The 21353-nt window shown below is 43.7% G+C and overlaps 1 protein-coding gene across 11 annotated transcripts in view; it reads right to left on the minus strand.

The window, feature by feature from the left end:
• Positions 1 to 21353, minus strand: part of DLGAP2 (DLG associated protein 2) — a 699343-nt gene that overhangs the window by 556449 nt on the left and 121541 nt on the right. Inside the window, exon 3 of one of the 11 annotated variants that reach the window (XM_072812939.1) lies at positions 12575 to 12667. The exons of the other annotated variants lie outside the window; for them this stretch is intronic. The gene's annotated coding sequence lies outside the window, so the exon portion shown is untranslated. The remainder of the gene's footprint in view (positions 1 to 12574; positions 12668 to 21353) is intronic. 11 annotated transcript variants of the gene reach the window in all.

The following is a 21353-nucleotide window of genomic DNA, read 5'->3' on the forward strand; positions in this document are numbered from 1 at the left end:
GATATGGACAGTGGGCTGGGCGACACATGGATAGAGTAGGGAAGACCCCTTCACCAGACCCCGGGAAGAAACATGACCTTAAATGGGGCTGAGAAAAAAAAAATGGGGCTGAGTAGAGAAGTAAGGCAGGAAAGGGATTTATCCAAAGAAAACAAGACACTAACTTAAAAGATACTTGCACCTCGAGGTTTACTGCAGTGTTATTCACAAGAGCCAAGACACAGAAGCGTCCCAAGTGCCCATGGACTGATGAATGGATAAAGATGTGGTCTATACACAATGGAACATGACTCAGTCATCACAAAGAATGACATTTTGCCATTTTCAATGACATCGATGGACCTAGAGGGTATTATGTTAAGTAAAATAAGTCAGAGAAAGACAAATACCATATGATTTCACTCCTATGTAGAATTTAAGAAATAAAATCAAAAAGGGGATATAAACAGGGGCACCTGGGTGGCTCAGTCATTTAAGTGCCTTCAGCTCAGGTCATCTCAGGGTCCTGGGATCAAAGTCCTATGTTGGGCTCCCTGCTCAGGGAGGGGTAGTCTGCTTCTCACTCTCCCTTCACTCTTACCCACTGCTCACATGCACACATGCATGCATGCCTTCTCTCTCTCTCAAGTAAAATTTCTTAAAAATAGAGAGATAAAGAGACTTTTAACTCTAGAGGGGAGGTAGGTGGGGGAATGGGAATCAGGTGATGGGGATGAAGGAGCACACCTGTTGTGACGAGCACCAGGAGACGTACAGACATGATGAATCACTCTGTCCTACACCAGATACTAACACTATACTGTACGTCAACTACACTGCAATAAGAAGAAAGAATTTGAGGGGACTCCTATTTGTGATCTTCCATTAGTCTAGAACTGTGTTTTCCAAATTCTATTTCCTTGAGGGAAGAGAGAGTTTCAGGATCAAAGAAGATGAAGGAATACTAAATACCAATCACATGCTCACCTTGGTGACTCGTGATAATTAGCATATTGAGGACTTTTTAAAGTCCTGCACAAAAGACTTCTACTCTGATATGGGATGAACTCTGTTACTGCTTAAAGTCAGGTAACTTTCCTTAAATGTTTCTATCAGAAACTAAACATCTCTGGATCGTTACTCTAAACTTCTGTGCAGCCGAGTGATGGAAATGTGGTGACCTCTGCAGTGTCCTAAGCCAGCTCTGCCTGGCTCTGGCTCATTACACACCCGGCACGACGCCCAACAGCGAGTCTGTGGGAGGTGAGGGAGCAGCCCCAAGCTGCTACAAGAGAGCCCTCAGGGCAGGCGAGGGCAACGCCATTAGGGCTTGCCTGATGGTGGAAACAGGATTCTGCCTAGACCCCAGCTGGAAAGCTCTTCTTCCTACAGAAATGAGCAGAATGGATCCACCCTATCAGCATGGTCTACACTACTCACAGTCAGCTCGTAACACAGCAACAGACAGAGATGGAGACTGAAGAGGACATGTAACACAACCATGCCATTGCTAAGAATATGGAAGGAGCAAACCTCAGCACTGCTGTCTACAAAACTCAACTCATAGCATCACTTCTGAGCAATTATTCTTAAACAGACTGAGAAAGAGACGTTGACAGGGCAAAACAACATCCCAGAAGTATCAGCTGCAAGGGGCGGAGAGAACAAAGCCAGGGACAGGAATCATTCAATAGGGGTGTCCACTGCTTTTGGTAACAAGCTAAGTGAATTAACTAAATCTCCTGAGTCTCATACCCCGTCTGCCACAGGCAGGGTCAGGTCAGAGCTGTACACATAAGCACATATATGTCTGCGTGCACACACACACACACACACACACGCAGGTAGGTGTTTCTCATGCTAAATGTCTCTGACTGCCTTCACTGATTTCTCCAGGAAGGAACCATCTTAACCATTACAGGAAACTTTCTGGACTGGAGGATGTTACTTGACTATGACATCAAGATCTTACTGCCCAGAATGGGCAAAAAACAGGTAATGATCTTAAATACTACGTATTACACACACCATGGTGAGCTTTCGTATGAGAATAATTCAAACATTGCTGCTGAATAAACTCAGGGAAGAGAAGTAGGAAGATGCAGTTGTGCTTTCAAAATATAATAATCTGAGAAACGGGGAAAAGAAGAGAAATTAGATACCTGGTGAAGTATTCTATCAGCCAACTTATAGGGGACAAGTGTCTTATATAAAACTAAGGGCAAATGAGATTCATGGTCACGTAAAGCCCATGTAGACCTATTATCACTGGAGAGAGTTTTATAGCTGAAATAAAGATTGTCTATTAATTTTCTGAAAAGTAAAAATCCTCATTCTCGATTGTACAACTTTGCTGAATTGTTTTAAAAAGGAATATTCTACTTTAAAATATGTAAGATTATATTTATTACCGTAAGTCACACTGCATGTAATTTTTGCAAGTTCTTTAGCTTTATCGCTTTAGCTCTGCAAAATGGAGGTGGATGGCTCTTACTCATTTATTAAACCACTTACTGAGCACCCCCGAGCCCGTGCCACGGTGAAGGTCCTGCATAAAAAGCTGGCTGTCCAATTAGAGAGGACATGGTGTGACCAGCTACAAATCCTACAAATTAACAGCATGCATGCTGTTCCAGAGTAGCATTCAGAGCATCACAGCTATGCCTGAAGAGGCGCTGGTAGGAGGCAGGAATTTCTCAGAGGAAATCACACCTGTGCTGAGCCAATGAGGGAGGAGCTGTTCCACAAGAGGGGAGGAAAGGTCTGTCAGCAGGGGCCCCTACATGAAGTCACCAGCATGACTGATGTCACCAAGTCTGTGGAGTGATTACACACGACAGTCACCAGGGACAGAGTCCTTCCCAAGTCTGGACACGATCCAGAGCACCCGTGACAGGGCTGCACACAGAACCCAGGCAGATACACACCTGAGGGGCATGGATCTGGCAGCAAATGTGGAGCACCAGGAGCTTGGGAGGGAAGAACAGAAGCATGGAACCTGGCTAAGTGGACATGGTCATATTCCCATTGAGAGGGGTGAAGACAGAGAACAAAGCTGATGGAATGAGGTCAAAGGGAATAGAAGGGGAAGAAGTCAAGAACACAGTGAGCAGAAGAACCCCTGGCAGGCAGGATGCTTCGAAGCCTCAGCCTCCCAGAGAGCCAAGGAGGTAAATGCAGAGAGGACAAAGACACAGATGGCTTTCCTCCGACACCCGACGACCTATGTGCAAAACACGAAAGCGTGCTGCTTGCAGAGAGTAAATGCATAAGGAAGCAGGCAGGGGAAGCTGAGGAAGGAGCAGAGATGCAGAATCCCACCACAGGGAGAGACAGGGTGCTGGGAACGTGGGCGCTAAGTGGAGACCCCTGGGTGGGAGGCTGGGTTTTCCTCAAAGTTCTCTGCAAGGATATAAGGTTCTCATTGGCAGAAATCATCTTTCAGGTAAGGAGAAGATTCATTATGGAATCAGCTCACGTTTGGAATTTTGTCAAGGAGGAAAATGAAAGATTAGGAAGGGGACAGTTGGGGAGGAGGTCGTGTCTAATGTAACTAAACCGATTGGCAAAGGTCTGACCCCCAAGGAATGACCTCAAAGACAAGATGGGAGAGATGAAAGGAGTAAGTAACCACAGGGGCCCAAGGACCAGGTTCTGTGTCAACAAATAGCACAGCTGTTCTTAGGGGCAGGAAGAGGTCCTCACAGGACAAACCCAAACTGGGGATAAAGCCCCTGACAGTGCAGGTGAGTGCTGACAGGGAAAAGCAAGGAAGTATACTGATGGGCAGCACCAGGTGCCTGGATCTCCATCCCTGAGCACTCCATTCAAACAACAGAACAGCCACCACCTCAGGGGCTGACCATCCTGTAAGCAGACTTTGCAAATGACTCCTGGGAGAGCAGAGAGTTCTCCACCCAGCAGCCAAGGGGGACACGATTTATGTTCTCTGGATGAGAACAGAGAATCCCCTCGGTGAATCCATTGGCCAAGCCCAAACAGAAACACACCTAGATTTCCTCTGGGATCCTACATACAATGTATTCAGATGTTATTTATGTCAGGTAAAATATATTAAGTTAAATTATTAAACACTCAAGTTTTTTTTTTAACACATAACTTTGATAGATTTGGTCAGTAAGGACACCGGAAGCCCCTTACTCTATTTTTTTAAGCTTTACTGAGCAATAAATGACAACTAAAACTGTATATATTTAAGGTATTCAACATGATGATTTGATATACACATATACTTGTGAGATGATTACCACAATCCAGTTAATAAACACATTAAATACTCTGTGCCTTGTTAACTCACCTATGTGCATGAATGTTTAAGATCTCTCAGTAACATACCCACTATAAACATAGTGGAACTAATGGAAAACCATGATTAAAGAAGTAAAGGAAGATATGATGGGACATATACAATGGGACATATACAATGGGACAAATACAGAACAGGAATAAAGAGAAATTATCTTTTTAAATAGAAATTCTAGTGCTAAAAAGTAAAATAATGAAAATATAAACTAACTTTAAGAGCACAACAGTAGCTCTGAACTGATGGAGGAAAGAATAAACAAACTCAAAGATAAGCGATAGAGCTGAAGAACACAGAGTGACAGCCTCGGAAAGCTGAGATACCACCAAGCCTACAAACATATGCGTAACAGGACAACCAGAAAGAAATGAGAGGAAGAGAAAAGACATTCAAAGAAATAATCACTTCCCAAACTTCTTGAGAAACAACAACCTACGTTTCTGGGAAGAACTCAACAAACTCAGCAGGGTAAATTCAAAGAGATCCACAAACAGACACACGAGTGTTAAGATGCAGAAGGTCAAAGACAAGGAGAAAATCATGAAAGCCAAAAGAGAGAAACGCCTTACTTATAAGAGAAACCCAGTAAGATTAACATCTGGTTTCTCAGCAGAAATGACAGAGGCCAGAAGTCAGAGGGACAACATATTGAAAGTACTCAAAAAAAAAAAAAATCAATAATCCAATATGCAGCCATTAGTCCTCAACAGTGAAGGCAAATAATAACTTTCCCGGAAAAACAGAAACCAAACTAAGTTATTGCATAGATCTAAAGCTGATTCTAACAGAGTAGTGTGTACATGGTAGATCCTAGAGCAACCAAAAAAAAAAAAAAACTAATAAATACATAGTGGAAAAAAATACTTAAGAAATTAAAACACGTTAGAAACTATTCACATAATTCGAAGGAAAAGCAATGAGAAGGAGAGGAACATAAAAGACTTGAGACAGATGGAAACAAAAAGTGGAATGGCAGATGAAATACCAACTATGTCAATAATATTAAATGTGAATGGACCAAACCACCAAAACAAAGGCAGAGTTTGTCAGAGGGGATTAAAAACAACAAACCATGATCCTACTTAATGGTAGTAGAGGAGACACTCTGGAGACTCAAAGATACAACAGACTGGAAGTGAAAGGATGGAAACAATACCAAGCAAATGGCAACCGCAAGAAAGTTAAGCATGCCTATGCGGATATTAGAGAAAACAGACTGAGAAGCCAGTGTTATCAGAGATAAAAAGGGACATCTGATAACCACAGAAGGATCAATCCATCAGAAACATGTAACAGCTATAAATATATATGTACTTTAAGAACAGAACACCAAAATCCAAGACACAAGAATGAAGGAAAATGAAGGGAGACATTTGACGACAACAGTTGGAGCCTTCAACACCTCACTCTCAGCAATGGGCAGAACAAATGGACAGACGATCAACAATGGACACTCCAAGGCAGCTAACCCAGCTGACATCTGCACAACTTTCCACCCAAGGACGTCAACAGAACATACCATCTGCTCAAGCGCACATGCAACACTCCCCAGGAGAGACCATAGGCTAAGTCATAAAACCAAGTTCGACGAATGTAAAAGGAGAGAAATCGTGTAAATTATGTTATTTAACTGCAATGGAATGAAATTAAAAGCCAATAAAAAAAACTGGGAAACACAAATATGTGGCAATTAAACAATGTGCTCCCAATAAGCCAATGGAACAATGAACAAATCCAAAAGGAAATCATAAAATACTTTGAGATTAATGAAAATGAAGACATATATACTAAAATTTACAGGGTGCAGCTACTACAGTGTTTAGAGGGAAATGTATAGCAGTTAATGCCTAGACTCAGAAAAAAGAAAGAACTCAAATAAGTAAGGTAACCTTCCAACATAAAACACTGAAAAAAGAGCTAATCACACCTAAAACAAGAAGAGAGGAAAATAATAGAGACTGAAGCAAAAATTTATGAAACAGAGAATATAGAAACAAAAGTGGAAAATAAAACCAAAAGCTAGTTCTTGGACAAGATCAACAAAATCAACAAATCCTTAGTCCTGATGATCAAAAGAAAAAGAGAAGGGTCAAATGACCAGAATCAGAAATGAAGCTTGGGGGAGTGCTACAGACCCTACAGACCTATGGAAATAAAGAGAATTATAATGAAGGAATACAATGAACATGTGTAGGCCAACAAATTACATAACTTAGAAAAAAATTGGACAAATTACTAGAAAGACAAACTATCAAATCTGCCTCCAAAAGAAAGCAGTGAAGACAGTGAATTAGTAATCAAAGGTATCCACAAAGAAATGCCCAGGCTCAGATGGCTTCTCTGAATTCTGCCAGAACATTAAGAATTAATACCAATTCTTCACACATCATTCCAAACACACATACACACACACAGAAGGGAATGCTGCCCAACTCATCTTACAAGGCCACTGTAACCCCGGTACTGAAACCAAACACATTACAAGAAAACAAGGCAAAGAAGTAATAGCTCTGACGAATATATGTACAAATATCCTTGATATGATAGTGGAAAAATGAACTCAGTTTTTTATTAATAACTTGATAAAAACATTCAAGAAACCAGGAATAGATGCAGCCTTTCTCAAAGTGTTGAGGTATCTGAAAAAAAAAAAAAAAAAAAACCCAAAACTCTCAGCTAACTTCATACTTACTGTGAAATACGGCCTTCTCCCTGAGATCAGAGCAAGACAAAGCTGTGGGCTCTCACGCCCTCCATTCACACTGTACTGGGGGTCCTACCCGGGACACTTAGGCAATGAAAACAAAGGCACCTAGACTGGAAAGGAAGAAGAGGTAAAGCCAGCCCTACGTGCTGATGACATGACTGCGGGAATGCTGCCAATACCGACTCCATCCTTGGCCCGCCATCTCGTTCCCGTTTGCTCTACGGCCTCTCCTGGGGCTACGTGTTCCAGTTCCACAGCCTCAGAAGTGCCTGCCCAGGCCAGGATGGGGGAGGCGTGGCTGGCCTCCCACGGATCTGTTAGAGGTAACACAGTACTCCTCCCCCTGCCGACGCACAGGTGGGCCACGAGATCCAACGGAAGGTTAGCTGACACTCAGGTGATGCAAGCCCTTGAAGGTGCTTCTGAAACCCTCTGATCTCACGACAATGCCCTTCTGTGTGTCCTTTCACTACAAAATATTTGGACTAAGCTCTAGATTGTATAGAGAGTATCTACGCAGCTGCCACAGGTCATCCTCTACCCCATCCCCCGTTGGCTGTTACTCTGAAAAAACTCTGTGAGAACTGAACGGAGTGGCTGGCTTCACTGTCCCAGTCTCAAACTGCTTCCCAGTTTATGGGGAGACTTTACTGTCCCTCCTCTGCCCTCTAACACATGATCCATGTATAAAATAGTCTTAGGAATCCACTGCAAACAATGAGACTAAATGAGTTCAGCAAAGTCGAAGGACACAAGATCAATCTAAAAAAATTATAATTCTATACACTTGAACAATATGTAAATAAAACTAAAGAAACAATTCCTCAGTGCCCATCACTAGTCACCCCCACCCCCCGCCACTGAGGTGGGCACTTGATGGGATGAGCACTGGGTGTTATTCTATATGTTGGCAAATTGAACACCAATAAAAAATAAATTTATAAAAAAAAATTCCGTTCACAACTATATCAAATAGAATAAGATACTTTGGAATAAACTTAACATAAAAAGTGAAAAAATGTATACTCTGAAAACTATAAAATATTGTGAAAATTAAAAACCTAAAAATGAGAAGACATTCCACGCTCATGAGGCAGAAGATGTCACACTGCTAGGGAGGCAGGAGTCCCCAAACCAAGCTACAAATTCAACACCTCTCAGGAACCTAACTTTTTTGTGGAAATGAGCAAAGGTGGTTCTAAGATTTACATGGGATTGCAAGGGACCCAGGGCAGTCAAAACAATCCCAAAGGTGGAAGGACTCATGTGCGGAATTGTAGATGCGCTGCCAAGCAGTAAGAACCAGCCTGGGACAGGGGCACAGAGGCAGCAGCGTGACACCACTGGGAATCCAGAAGTCACCCCACATGTTTTATGGGCAGCTCATTTCCAACAAGAGAGCCAAGACCATCCACGTGCCAGTGAACAAAGGGCAGCCCTGATCTCACACCAGGCTCAGGATGGATGAGGGCTCAGTCCACACACCCCTTAGGAGGACACGTAGCAGTAAACTTCCTGACTCTGGGTTTGGCGTGAACAGATGACAGAAAAGATTTAGAGATGGCTGGTGGGGATGGCTGTAGAGTAACGTGAACATACTTAATGCCCTGGAGGTGCACACTTAGAGATGGGTATAATGGTAAAGATGGTAGAGGGCACATCACATACATTCTGCCACAATAAGAATAGGTTTTAAGTTTTCCAAAATTAAGAGAAATACAAAATTTTGAAAGGGACAGAGTTCTGGCACCTGTTACAACATGACAAACTCAACCTTGGGAAGATTTTGCTAAGTGACAAAGTCCAGTCACGAAAGCCCATGTGTCCTAGGACGGCACCTATGGGAAATGCCCAGGAATGGGGGGAGGGGGCAGGGGCGGGAGCACAAGGGTGACGGCTCATGCAGAGTCTCCCTTCAGAGGACAGGATGTTCTAAAATTTGCCATGGTGATCATTGCATATGGTAAAAGTCACTGGGTTAAAAACTTCAGTGGGTGAATTGTGTGAATAATATCTCAATAAAGCCTTGTTTTTATTTTAAAGAGAGAAACAGTCCTGGGGTAGAAGGATAGTTGAGTCATAGTTACAAGTGTGAGGATAATAATTCCTAATGGTTGATTTGAAATTGAATGATCAAGAAGTAAGGATATCAACATATTATTTAAAATAGAATTTTAAGCAGCAGAATGAATTCCTTTACATTTCTGGGGAAGAACGAGAAGAAAGCACATAAAACTCACAAGGTATGCAAAAATTTTTTGAGTTTTTAAGCAATAAAATAAGTTTAAACAAGAATAACACAAAACACAGGCTACATTAAATAGGAAAAAATCACCAAGAAAGGGGACGACTCAGATTGCATTAAAAAATAAAAACCAATGTGAGGGCCCCCAAAATAAACAGAGAGTCGAGATAGGAACACAGAACATGTGACATTGGGGGCGAAACTGCAGAAAACAGGAAGGAGATTCTGTGATGTGGAAACAGTAAAGGTGACCATGTGTCACGAAGCCACGTGTACTGAACCGGCCAGAGCAGGAAGAAACCGCGTGGAAGCCACACACACTTCCCACCTGCAGTGGTTCCCCAGAACAGCACAAGCTGGGCTGCGAGGACAGTGAATGCAGTACTAAGGGAGATGACCTATCCGACGCATGTTCGAGTGAAAGCAGACGTGTCGCCCACGAGGGGACAGACCCGACACTGGGGGTCTGCAAACCCAACACAGTGCCATCATATTCCAAATGTGACACTGCAGAAACTGGAGGGATCCCTGGGTGGCGCAGTGGTTTAGCACCTGCCTTTGGCCCAGGGCACGATCCTGGAGACCCGGGATCAAATCCCACGTCGGGCTCCCAGTGCATGGAGCCTGCTTCTCCCTCTGCCTGTGTCTCTGCCCCTCTCTCTCTCTCTCTCTCTCTATCATAAATAAATAAAAAAATTAAAAAAAAATTAAAAAAAAGAAACTGGAAACATGATTTTAAAACTTACCCGAAAATAATAAAATTAAGTTAAATTAAATTAAGTAAAATAAAATAAAATAAAAAAATAAAATAAATTAAATTAAATTAAAGTAAAATTAAATTAAAATAAAATAAATAGGGATCCCTGGATGGCGCAGCGGTTTGGCGCCTGCCTTTGGCCCAGGGCGCGATCCTGGAGACCCGGGATCGAATCCCACATCAGGCTCCCGGTGCATGGAGCCTGCTTCTCCCTCTGCCTATGTCTCTGCGCCTCTCTCTCTCTCTCTCTGTGACTATCATAAATAAAAAAATAAAATAAAAATAAAATAAAATAAATTAAATTAATAAAATTAATAAAATTAAAGAAATAAAATTAAAGAAAATAAATAAAATAAAATAAAATAAAATAAATAAAATTAAAGTAAAATTAAATTAATAAGATAAATAAAATTAAATAAATAAAATAAATAAAATTAAATAAATAAAATTAAAGAAAATAAAATAAAATAAAATAAAATAAAATAAAATAAAATAAAATAAAAATAAAACTTGTCCGGATGAAGCAGCACATCAGGAAGAGGGGATCACCCTGTCAGATACCACAGAACAACCCTGAAACAGCAGGATGTTGCGGCAGCGAGGGAGAGAAACCCAGGAAGAAGCCGGGGTGTGTACCGAGATGAGAAGGCGCGCAGGAGGCAGACGGGTTAGTCCAGGTGGGGGACATGGCGGCTCCGGAGCTGCTCTGTGGCCCGAGTCCAGGGAGACCGGAGGATCCTGCTTCCACGGGGAAGGACATGAACAATCCACCGCATGGGGTGGAACAACAGCAGAGATAAGGAATGTCCGTATAGCGAAGACGACACCCAGCAGGAGTGCGGGGCAGGGAACGGGGAGGACACGCTGGTCTCCCTCCCAGGGCACGGCCTGGGCCTGGGCATCACACGAGGGCGGGGCAGGGGGCAGCTGCATCTTCAGGGCAGAGGGACAGACAATGCACAGCAGGTTTGGGGCCTGGGTCTGAGGACAGTGGGAGGGGCCCACGGCTCTGGGGCTCCACCCATGGCAGTAACAACCCAAGTGGTAAAGGTCACGGCAGCTCCGGGAGCCCACCCGAGGCAGCCAGAGGCCGGGAAACCCTGAAACGAAGATGTGCGTTTGGGGAAAACCAACAAAGACACAGCCACACAAGAAGGAAAACCAGGGTGATGTCGGGCGAAGGAAGCCAGAGACAGCGTCCTAGGGAAGCAACAGTTGTGAGGACACAAGCTGGTCATGCACACAGGGAGGAATCAAAGCGGGACCAGAAGTGCGCCTTCCACGCCAGGTCGCCCTTCTGTAAATCAGCGATGACATCCCCTGGGCTGGCGCCACAGAGGAAACTGCCAGAAGCCCACTCCATACTGTGTTATCAGCCCCCTGCGCGGGAGCAGCCTGGCGTCAGGGACATGGCCACCCCCACCCCACCCCCGGCGCCGGCATCCAGACAGGCTGACCCAGATTCCTGACCGACCTTGCGTACACCGCAGCCTCCTGGCCAGCTGTCGGCCCTTCACATTCCAGCTTCGATTCAAAACGACGTGTGCGTATTCGTTATGAAGACAAAGGAGGCTTTTAGTTTTCTTATTACAGTTTATTAAGTTCAGCTTTATCCTGCCACCAGCCTGGGAAGAGATGGGAGGTCTTGGCATAATTAAAAACCCCGCACTGGAGATGTGGTTTTCTTTGTTGTGACGCATGGTGACTGGCTATGCCTTTCCACAGAGCAAAATTGAGCATCTATTTTAATTACTGTACTTTCAAGCTCTCAGAGTGCAGATAGAGAGGGCATGTTCTTTTGCTAAAGAAGCAAACCTGTAGCACTACCTCCATGAGCAAGAAAGACCCAAGGAACAAATGTGCTGGGGCAGGGCACAGGGAGGTGTCACTTCCCTGATGGTAAGCAGTGCGTAGCTGGGAGGGGCACAGCAGTCCTGCCCGGCGCTGCGGTCACTCTGAGGGCTTCAGGGAAACAGCAGTCAACAATAACAGAGAGGTTCACGGACCCCCAAGCTCAAAGGCACTAGTTGGGGTGGCTTATTACAAACAAAAGGCAAAAATAATAAAAGGGCCTAGGACTGTGCAAAGCTGCACACACATACAGCAAGAAGAGGAGGTATCAATGGGCCCTTGCAGTAGAGAAGGGGATGCCAGCCACCAGTGGGACCTGGGACGGCAGGTGTGGGTGGGGCCGTCACTGGCTTTGAGTGTGTGCTCGGTCGGTTGACAAGGATGTCTGCAGAGAGACCAGGCAACCTTTCCTGTTGACCAAAGTCAGAACAAATGGTAATCAAAACCTCCCCAAGGGGGAAATTCCATTTCTTCAAGTTCTCCTATGTCACCTTGACCACAGAGGACCTGAAGCACCAGGAGGCATAATGGCAGAAAGCTATGTGAAACCCCCATCTGAGCATTTTTTCCAGGCCCGACACATCTAGTCTGCAAGGATCTGCTCTCTAGGGCTTCCCGACTCGGATGGCATCAGATAAGCATGCGTTCCACCCAGAACAGGGACAGCCACTCACAGACAGACGATTACAAGACGGTAAGCTGACCGTGTACCTGATGTGCAGAAACACAGCGCCCTCAGGGAGCAGTGGATATCCAAGGAGGCTAACAGTTGCCCTATTTCTGGAGCCTTTCTTTAAAATCATCCTTAGATGCAAAAAAAAAAAAAAAAAATCATCCTTAGAAACCACAGCACATTTTTCAGATTACCCACCATGGTGCCCAATCTTGACTGTCTCCTGCTCCTGTGCCCTGAAGCTAACTCAGAGCACCATGGGTCATAGGGCCGTGAAGATGGGCACCTGCTCCAAGCCACAATGCTTCATGGAGATCATAAAATGAGTGAGATGGTTCATCTTTCTGTAGGTAAACGTCTTACAGAGTCACGGTTACTAGACTTTCTGAATCGAACATCAGAACAGAAATACGTGGCCTTCCAAGAGCAAGGGTCCCGCAGGCACACCCACTGGCAGCCCTCAGTGGGCAGTGTCACCTACATCTTAAGGGGTAAGTCCCATGAACATGCAATCATGTGTGTCAGGCCTTAAGACACACAAAATAATGGCTTCCAGGACAGCAAAAACCATTTTCTTTCTCCTAAATGCCTGTTTCTTGTGGTATCCTTACGGTTAGTTGTACTCCCTAAAAATAAATAATAAAAGGAAAAAAATATGAAAATCTTTTTAAACTAGCTGGAAATAAAGCACATAACCATCTTGAAAACTAACGCCTTTAAATAATTTATAAGTATTCACATTTGAAGCAACTGATGCATCATGGATAAAATTCATAAGAAATTTTAAAAATAAAATGTCAAAACTATCTTGCCAGATGCTAACTGCCTTTTTGACATGAGTATGAAATCAATACAAGTGTCACAAGGGAGTAAATATGTTCTAAATAAATAACTAAACAGCAAAATGTACCATTTACTTAAATAATGCTGGGCTCACATCTTAGAAATTCATTCAAAAACAGAAATAATCAAAGCTTCATTTTCCCCCAGGAGAAACCAGCGTGGACAGATTCCAGGCTGAAAAGTCTGAGACAGCCACCCCAACATAAAGCATGGATGATAAGGCAAGATAGCATCTCACATAAATAATACTAAAATACAGCCCGTATCAGCATGATTTATTCATCATCATCACAGCCCACATCTAAAACTCTGCAGATTTGTGTATAGCACTAAAGATCACTGTCACCAGGTTCAGTCTGAATTTACAACAGAAAAATCCATGTGACATAAATAAAAATACCATCCTTTTGCTGTCACACAGTTTGGATATCAAAATGAAGTAACGTTATGAGACTCAGCATCTGTTTACTCCTTAGAGGCTGACCTCAGACTTCCCTCCTCCAGCTGTTCCTCCTCCTTCCCACCAAATGAGGAAAATCGGAGCTTAGGAGCTCATGTTTGCTAATGAAAACTATTAGAAGCATGCTGTTTTATCATTATACATACTGGAATTCCACACAGTCCAACATAAAACTCCAAAAACAACAGAACAAAACAAGGTTTTGCACATGGGAAACATACAGAGAAAATACGGTGTTTCTCTCCCAGGAAACAAACCCAGCCCTGGTAGATAAGATAAAATCTAATTTGCAATTCTGCCTTTGAACCCAGAACTCAATTGTCACTTTATCAATGTTGACAGCAGGTAAACAGTATAGAAATTGGAGTCACAGAGTTAACAATCCACAGATGAAAGGAGGACACAACGGCAGAAATGCTTCACTCCTGCTTTTGCTCAGTCTGATCCAGGAACGTGGCAGAGGGAGATGAGACAACGTGTGGAGAAGCAATCACAACAGCAGAGACTTCCAGACTGGGGACCTGCACCTCAGCACAACGAAGCAACAGGGGAAATTCATCCTGCACAGGTTCCTCCCAAAGCCTCGTAGGACAAGGTTCAGATCCAGGACACTGACGACTAGCAAATGCGAGGTGAATTCATAGAAGGAAGCAGCACATGCTGGAAATGAGCAGGATTTATTAATTTGATTTCCACAGTTAACGATGGCTGGAAAAAGTACTTCGAGTCCATGGTCCTGATCAACAGAACCTACAAGGGGCTCCCCAAGAACGTCACAGCTGGTTACCTGCACCCGGGCAGACGGGCTGTACTAGTAAAACTCCATTTCCTCATACATAAATAAGAGGAGCCACTGTGAGTGCCGCAATCTTGTGCACACAAGCCCCATTGGAACCCCCAGACAAAGCTGCTTTCAGAGAACAGGGCTTATCAGAAGATGAGTGGGCGGGCGACCACCTTACTTGGCCGAGGACTAAAAACTAAAGTACTGAACCAGGAGACAAGGACTGAGAAGTTAAATGCCTCCAGCTTGTGGCGGACCCTCCCTGAGGCAGAGGACATCCCCATCTCCCTAAGGCCAAGGACCTCCCCCTCCCCGAGGAGGAAGACCCCCTCCCTAAGGCAGACACCCTAAGGCGTCCGTCCTCACAGCTGTGACACAGCCTGGAGCACCCGGGGCCACCTCTGGTGAACAGATGGCAGGACAGGGAATCAGAGCTGGTGGGCAAGACAAGGCCGGGGCTCAGCATCGGCACCACAGGTTAGGGCAGGTGCGGCGAGGCTCTGGGGCGACGTTTAAGGACCCCTTCCAGCTGGAAACAATAGAGACGGAGCACTTTCCACCAAGGGGACGAACAGTGCTGCCGACGGAGTGGATTCTGCCCTGGGCCCAAAACAAAGGAATCAAATAAATATTACATATGCCCAAATACTATCCTAAGGTCCTATGGTTTGATTCTATATAAAAATTAAGAAGAGACCCATGAGGATAAGTGGTCTGGAGGGTTCCGCCCCTGTAAACTTCCCTTCACCAGCTGTAATTGCAGGTGGAACAAGCATGACCAGGAATGTTTAGCCCATTATTTTAAGGGGTCAAATTAGACAGCCACTCGCACCGTGTGCACAGAGATGCACCTCTCCCCGAGAGGACACGGGCACACACATGGAGTTGGTGGAAGGAGCAGTGAAAGCCACTCCCCGGGGGCATAGACCAAAGACACAGGAAGCACACGGGCAGCAGGCTTTGCAGACAGAGGACGAGGTCAAGGTGGGCATGCTGTTACCACGATCACAAAGCCCCACTTAACCACGGACCGCATCATTCCCCACGAGTAAACACACAAGAGCGTGTGCCGGAGGGGCTGAGCCAGTGTGGCCAGCCAGGGCCACAGACTCAGGTGCACGGTTGTGGACTGCAGCACTCACGCAGTGCACCCAACCTGGACCTGGCCTGAGGCATATCGCAGCATCAGATCAATGCAGAGAAGTGTGAAGCTTAAAAGGAGTCTGGACGGAGAACAGACAGTGCAAATCAAGACAAGTCTCCCAAAGTCTAACTTCAGTGCACAATCTTAAAATCAATCTGAATAGCCAGAATCTAATATAAAAGCATTAGGCTAGGAGCATGAGCTCAGCATTTAGGAGCAGTAATAACTCCCGGGCGCCCTTCTGCATTACCCGGCCTCCAACAGGGACGGCAGGAAGATCCACAGAGGGAAATTTCCATATACCGAGCGAGCGGAGGCAGAGATTAAAGCAGCACGCGAATTGAGGGCAAAAGCTAACATGGTGCCTTGAAGTGGCTCCTCTGGTTACGGGGACCTCAGAGGGAGCCGGGCCTCGCCCCCCAGGGGAGGATTGAAAGCTGCCAAATTCTGGATGTGAGAATGGATGCCAGGCATCTCTATCTGCAAAAGATGCAGATTTTCAGCAAGTTTATATTTGAGGTTCCCAAATCCACTTTCCGATTTTCCTATATCCGGGAATACAATTTAAAATTTTAAAAAAGGAAAGAAGTGTTAAGACACACAGTGTATCATCTGTCTCATCATAAGTGACAAGACTACTGGCTAATGGAAATACTAACTTTTATTTTAAAATGCCTTACTACAGGCCCTTACTTGATTGTTTGCTATATCACGCTTTCTAGATGTTGCTTTTTTAGTGAGTTGAAGATTTGTGGCAACCCTGTGTTGAGTGAGTCTCTCAGTACCATATTCCCAACAACATTTGTTCACTTCATGTCCCTACACCGCATTTTTAGTAACAGGTACAATATTTCAAACTTTATCATTATGATATATTTGCTGTGATGATCAGTGATCTTTGCTGTTCTGTCATTAATTGGTTTGGGGCACCACAAACAGCATCCATATGGCAGCCAATTTAATCAATACATGTCTGTGTTCGGACTTCTCCACCCTCAGGTTCCCTATCCCCTGTAGACACAAAAATGTAGAAATCAAGCCAATTAATAACCCTACACCAGCCTCTAGGTGTTCAGGGGAAAGAAGAGTCTCACGTCTCTCACTTTAAATCAAGAGCTGGAAACAATTAGCTTAGTGGGGAAGGTATGTTGAAAGCAGAGACAGGCTGAAAGCGAAGCTCTTGTGCCAAACAGCTGGCCAGGCTGTGAATGCATAGGAAGAGTTCTTGAAGGAAATTAAAAGCGCTAGTCTGGTGAACAGGTGGATAAGAAAGGGAAACAGATTTATTGCCAATATGGAGAAAGCCTGAATAGTCTGGATGGAATTCAACATAACTTAAGGCAAAACCTCACCCAGAGCAAGGCTCTCACTGTCTTCTGTGAAGGCTGACAGAGGGGAGGAGGCTGCAGAAAGAAAGTCTGAAGGCAGCAGAGGGTGGTTGTTGAGGACTGAGGGAAGAAGCCACCTCCATCACATAAAAGCACAAGGTGAAGCAGCAGGTGCTGATGGAGATGCTGCAGCAGGTGCTCCAGAAGCTCTAGCTCAGAGAATTCAGGAAAGTGGCTACACTCAACAACAGATTTTTAGTGTAGCCCAAAGAAGATGCCATCTAGGAGTTTCATAGCCAAAGAGATGTCAATACCCAGCTCCAAAGCCTCAAAGGACAGGCTGACTCTCCTGTTAGAGGCTAATGCAGCTAGTGAATCTTAAGTGGAAGCCAATGCCCACCTACCATTCTGAGCATCCGAGGAGCCTTCAGGATGATGCTAAATCTACTCTGTCTGCACACTATAAATGGAACAATACAGCCTGGATGACAGTACATCTGCTTATGACATGGTTTACTGAATATTTTAAGCACAGTGTTGAGAACTTTTGTTTAAAAAAAATAGATTCCTTTCAAAATATTACTACTCATTGACAATGTGTCTGGTCACCCAAGAGCTCTCTGATGGAGATGGACAACGAGATGAATGTTGTTTTCATGCCTGCTAACATGGCATCCACTCTGCAATTCATTGACAAAGGAATAATTTCAACTTTCAAGCTTACTATTTAAGAAATACAGTTAATAAGCCTCTAGCTACCAAGGTTATGATTCCCCTGATGGATCAGGGCAAAGTAAATTGAAAGCAAAACCTTCCAGAAAGGATTCACCACTCTAGATGCCTCTAGGAATATGGCATCATATATGATTCATAAAAGAGTCAAAATATCAACACCAATAGGAGTCTGGAAGAAGTAGATTCCAGCCCTCATGGATGACTCTGAGGATTCGAGGCTTGATGGGGCAAGTACTGCTGATAGGGTGGAAGGAGCCAGAGAACAAAAACCGAAAGTGGAGCCTGAGGATGAGATTGCATGGCTGTGTTCTCTTGACCAAACTCCAACCAACAAGGAGTTGCTCCTTAGGGATGAGCAGAAAAAGTGTCTTCTTGAGATGGGATCTACTCCTGGGGAGGATGCCTTGATGATTGTTAAAATGACAACAAAGGATTTAGAACATTACATAAAATCAGTTGATAAAACCGCAGCAGGGTTTGGGAGGATTGACTCTACTCTGAAAGAAGTTTACTATGGGTAAAGCATTATCAAACTGCACTGCATGATGCACAGAAGCTGCTCAGGAAAGGAAGACTCGATAGATGTGGCGCACATCTTTGTTGTCTTGTTTTAAGAAACTGGTACAGCCACCCCCACTTAGGCACCTACACCCTGCCCCATCAGCATGGAGGGAAGACCCTCCACCAGCAAAGGGACTACGACTTACTGGAAGCTCAGATGATGGTTAGCATTTTTGAGCAATAAAGTATTTTTTAATGAAGACATTTTTGAGACATAATGCTAATGCACACTTTATAGGCCACAGTATTGTGCAAACATAGCTTTTATATACACGGGGAAACCAAAAATTCATTTGACTCACTTTATTGCAATAGTTGCTTCATCATGGTAGTCTGGAACCAAACCACAACATATCCAAGGTACTTTATTTTAAAGGATGCCTTTATTTAGACAAACTATCGATGTTAGTGCAGGACTTGACCATTTGTCATTAAGTGCCATGAACTCCCAAAACACAGATAACACTGATCATTTTATGATTGTAAAATGTTTACTGAAAGGACTATTGTTTAACTGCCATCCCTGAATGCTACGTTTTATTGTTCCTAACTCCTGGTGGGAAGGAATACATTAATTTAATCAGAAGTGAGTGAGAAATGTGCATCAAAGCATCTTGACAAATGATCATAGTTTCTCTTGCAACCACTAGATCAACACTTATCTATTCTTCTAACCAAGAGATATTCGGGAACCATGAGACTTTATTTCTCAGAGATATGGACACTGCCTGAGTGCTGCATCATCCACAAAAGATACTCTTCATCATGCACATAAAGTCATCAAATCTTACCTATTGGGGACTTACTCATTATTTGCTGTGTATGTCAATCAAGCAACCAGTGACTCAGGGACTGGTACAGGATGGAGCCACTCAAGCTGGAGAGAAAACTATGCCACTGGCATTAATTCATCCCTGGGTCACCCCAGCCTCCATCGAAGGAAAGGGGGGTGACACTTCACCCCGGCCTTCACTCCAATCTCAGCACAACCCTGACCAGTGAATTATATCGGTCACTTAACTGTTCTGGGAGCAAGAGGAATAATCCACACCAATAAACCTCATAGGCATCACACATTCAAGTATCACAGCACACACATAAACATAAATTACAAGGAGCATACTCCTGAAATCAGTTGCTGCCTTTCTCACATCTGGTTCAGATATTCAGATGACCAATATTCTCAGTGACAATGGAAAAGTACTTTGATGGTTTCCCTGATTTAACAATCATATATGCTAACAAATAAAATATAAAATAATGCCAAGGGGATCCCTGGGTGGCGCAGCGGTTTGGCGCCTGCCTTTGGCCCAGGGCGTGATCCTGGAGACCCGGGATCGAATCCCACATCAGGCTCCCAGTGCATGGAGCCTGCTTCTCCCTCTGCCTGTGTCTCTGCCTCTCTCTCTCTCTCTCTCTGTGACTATCATAAATAAAAAAAAATTTTTTAAAAATAAAATAAAATAATGCCAAGACCGTGACCACTCACAGACTTAGACCAGCGAGTGCCAATACCAGACTTCGAGACACTTGCAAAAATGAACATGTCAAATTCAAAGCTGAGGCTTTGAATTAAATGTGGATTCAGAAACGACCCTGAATATGGCCCTATTCTAAGCCACTTTACAGATTAAGGATCTGAGGGTGACATAGAAGTGAGCGAATTTCCTAGGGCAAGACAGCAACTTCCAGGAGTAAGACTGGAGTCCAACACTCCTGATGTCCCGTGTTCCCTCCAGGATGCCTAAGCAAAGAGCCATCTGCCACAGGACACAGCACTTCCTGCCCTGGTCAGAATGCTAGAAGCGGTGATGGCCTCATCTTGGGCATCTTTCATACTCCAGGTTGGATGCAGAGTCTTCTGCCCACAACACAGTGCTTTGTCCTCAGCTGTGTGTTCTGGTGGCAGAACACACAGCTGGTGGCAGATGGAGGTGAGCTAGTTAATTTCTCACCATGTCTCCCCCTCGGTGCCTGGGTATCATACATTTCCACAGTTCAAGCAGTACTCAAAGGATAGGTTTTCATTTATTTCAAATTCAATTATATTTGGATCTACTAGAAGAACCACAATCATGATAGGTTCGTGAAGCTGTGAAATTATTGTTTCTACATATATTTCATAATTATAGAAAACTGTGTTGAAAACATTGATGCAGGAGGCTGAAATTTCTTTCAAAAGTCTCTTAATTTAAACAGTAGGTGGCATGGAAATTTATACATAACTGCCTTTTGAAATAATTTCCTAATGATTTCAAAGAAGACAATTTGCTTTTATTTACACTGAGCCAGACTGTATTATCTGAGGAATAAAATAGCATGTGAATTATCAGCAGAGGATAATCTCTCAGTAAAACAGCAAAGCATCTACCAGGAAACACATCTCCACTGGAGGTTAGATACACCCTACTGTTCCAATGACACAGATACGGAGCAGATGCCATTCTGTCAGGAGCCAACATCCATGGAACACTTAATAGGCTTGTTACATCAGTACTTTTAATAAATGGTTGCTATAGTTAAGCCTGTGAAATACATTTCTCATAATTTTCTGAATAATTCTCCAGGTTGTTTGGAATCTTATATTCAACTTCATATTAAATGGTGCCAGAGGTTTGCAAAATTCTTATTTACAATAAAAGGTATGAGCTGCCATAGAATTTACATGTCATTCATCCCCTCAAAACTACCTACTATATAGCAATAACAATGCTAGGAACTAGAGATACAAGAAATATTTGCTATTAAAAGAAATATCCAAAGCAGATTTGGGGTTAAGGCTTCAAACTTCTTACAGGAGTATCCAGAAACTCCACTGCAAGTGTGAAAAGAGAAGCACTTAAGTCCAAGCTGTAATTATTAGAGTATGAGTAAAATAAAAAAAAAGACCCATATCCAATTTTTCTTTCATTTTCAGTTCCTTTACAAATCATCTCTGGGCATTAAGATCATTTTGGACATA

This window comes from Canis lupus, chromosome 36, assembly GCF_048164855.1.
Source record: "Canis lupus baileyi chromosome 36, mCanLup2.hap1, whole genome shotgun sequence".
In the NCBI taxonomy this organism is placed as follows: Eukaryota; Metazoa; Chordata; class Mammalia; order Carnivora; family Canidae; genus Canis; species Canis lupus.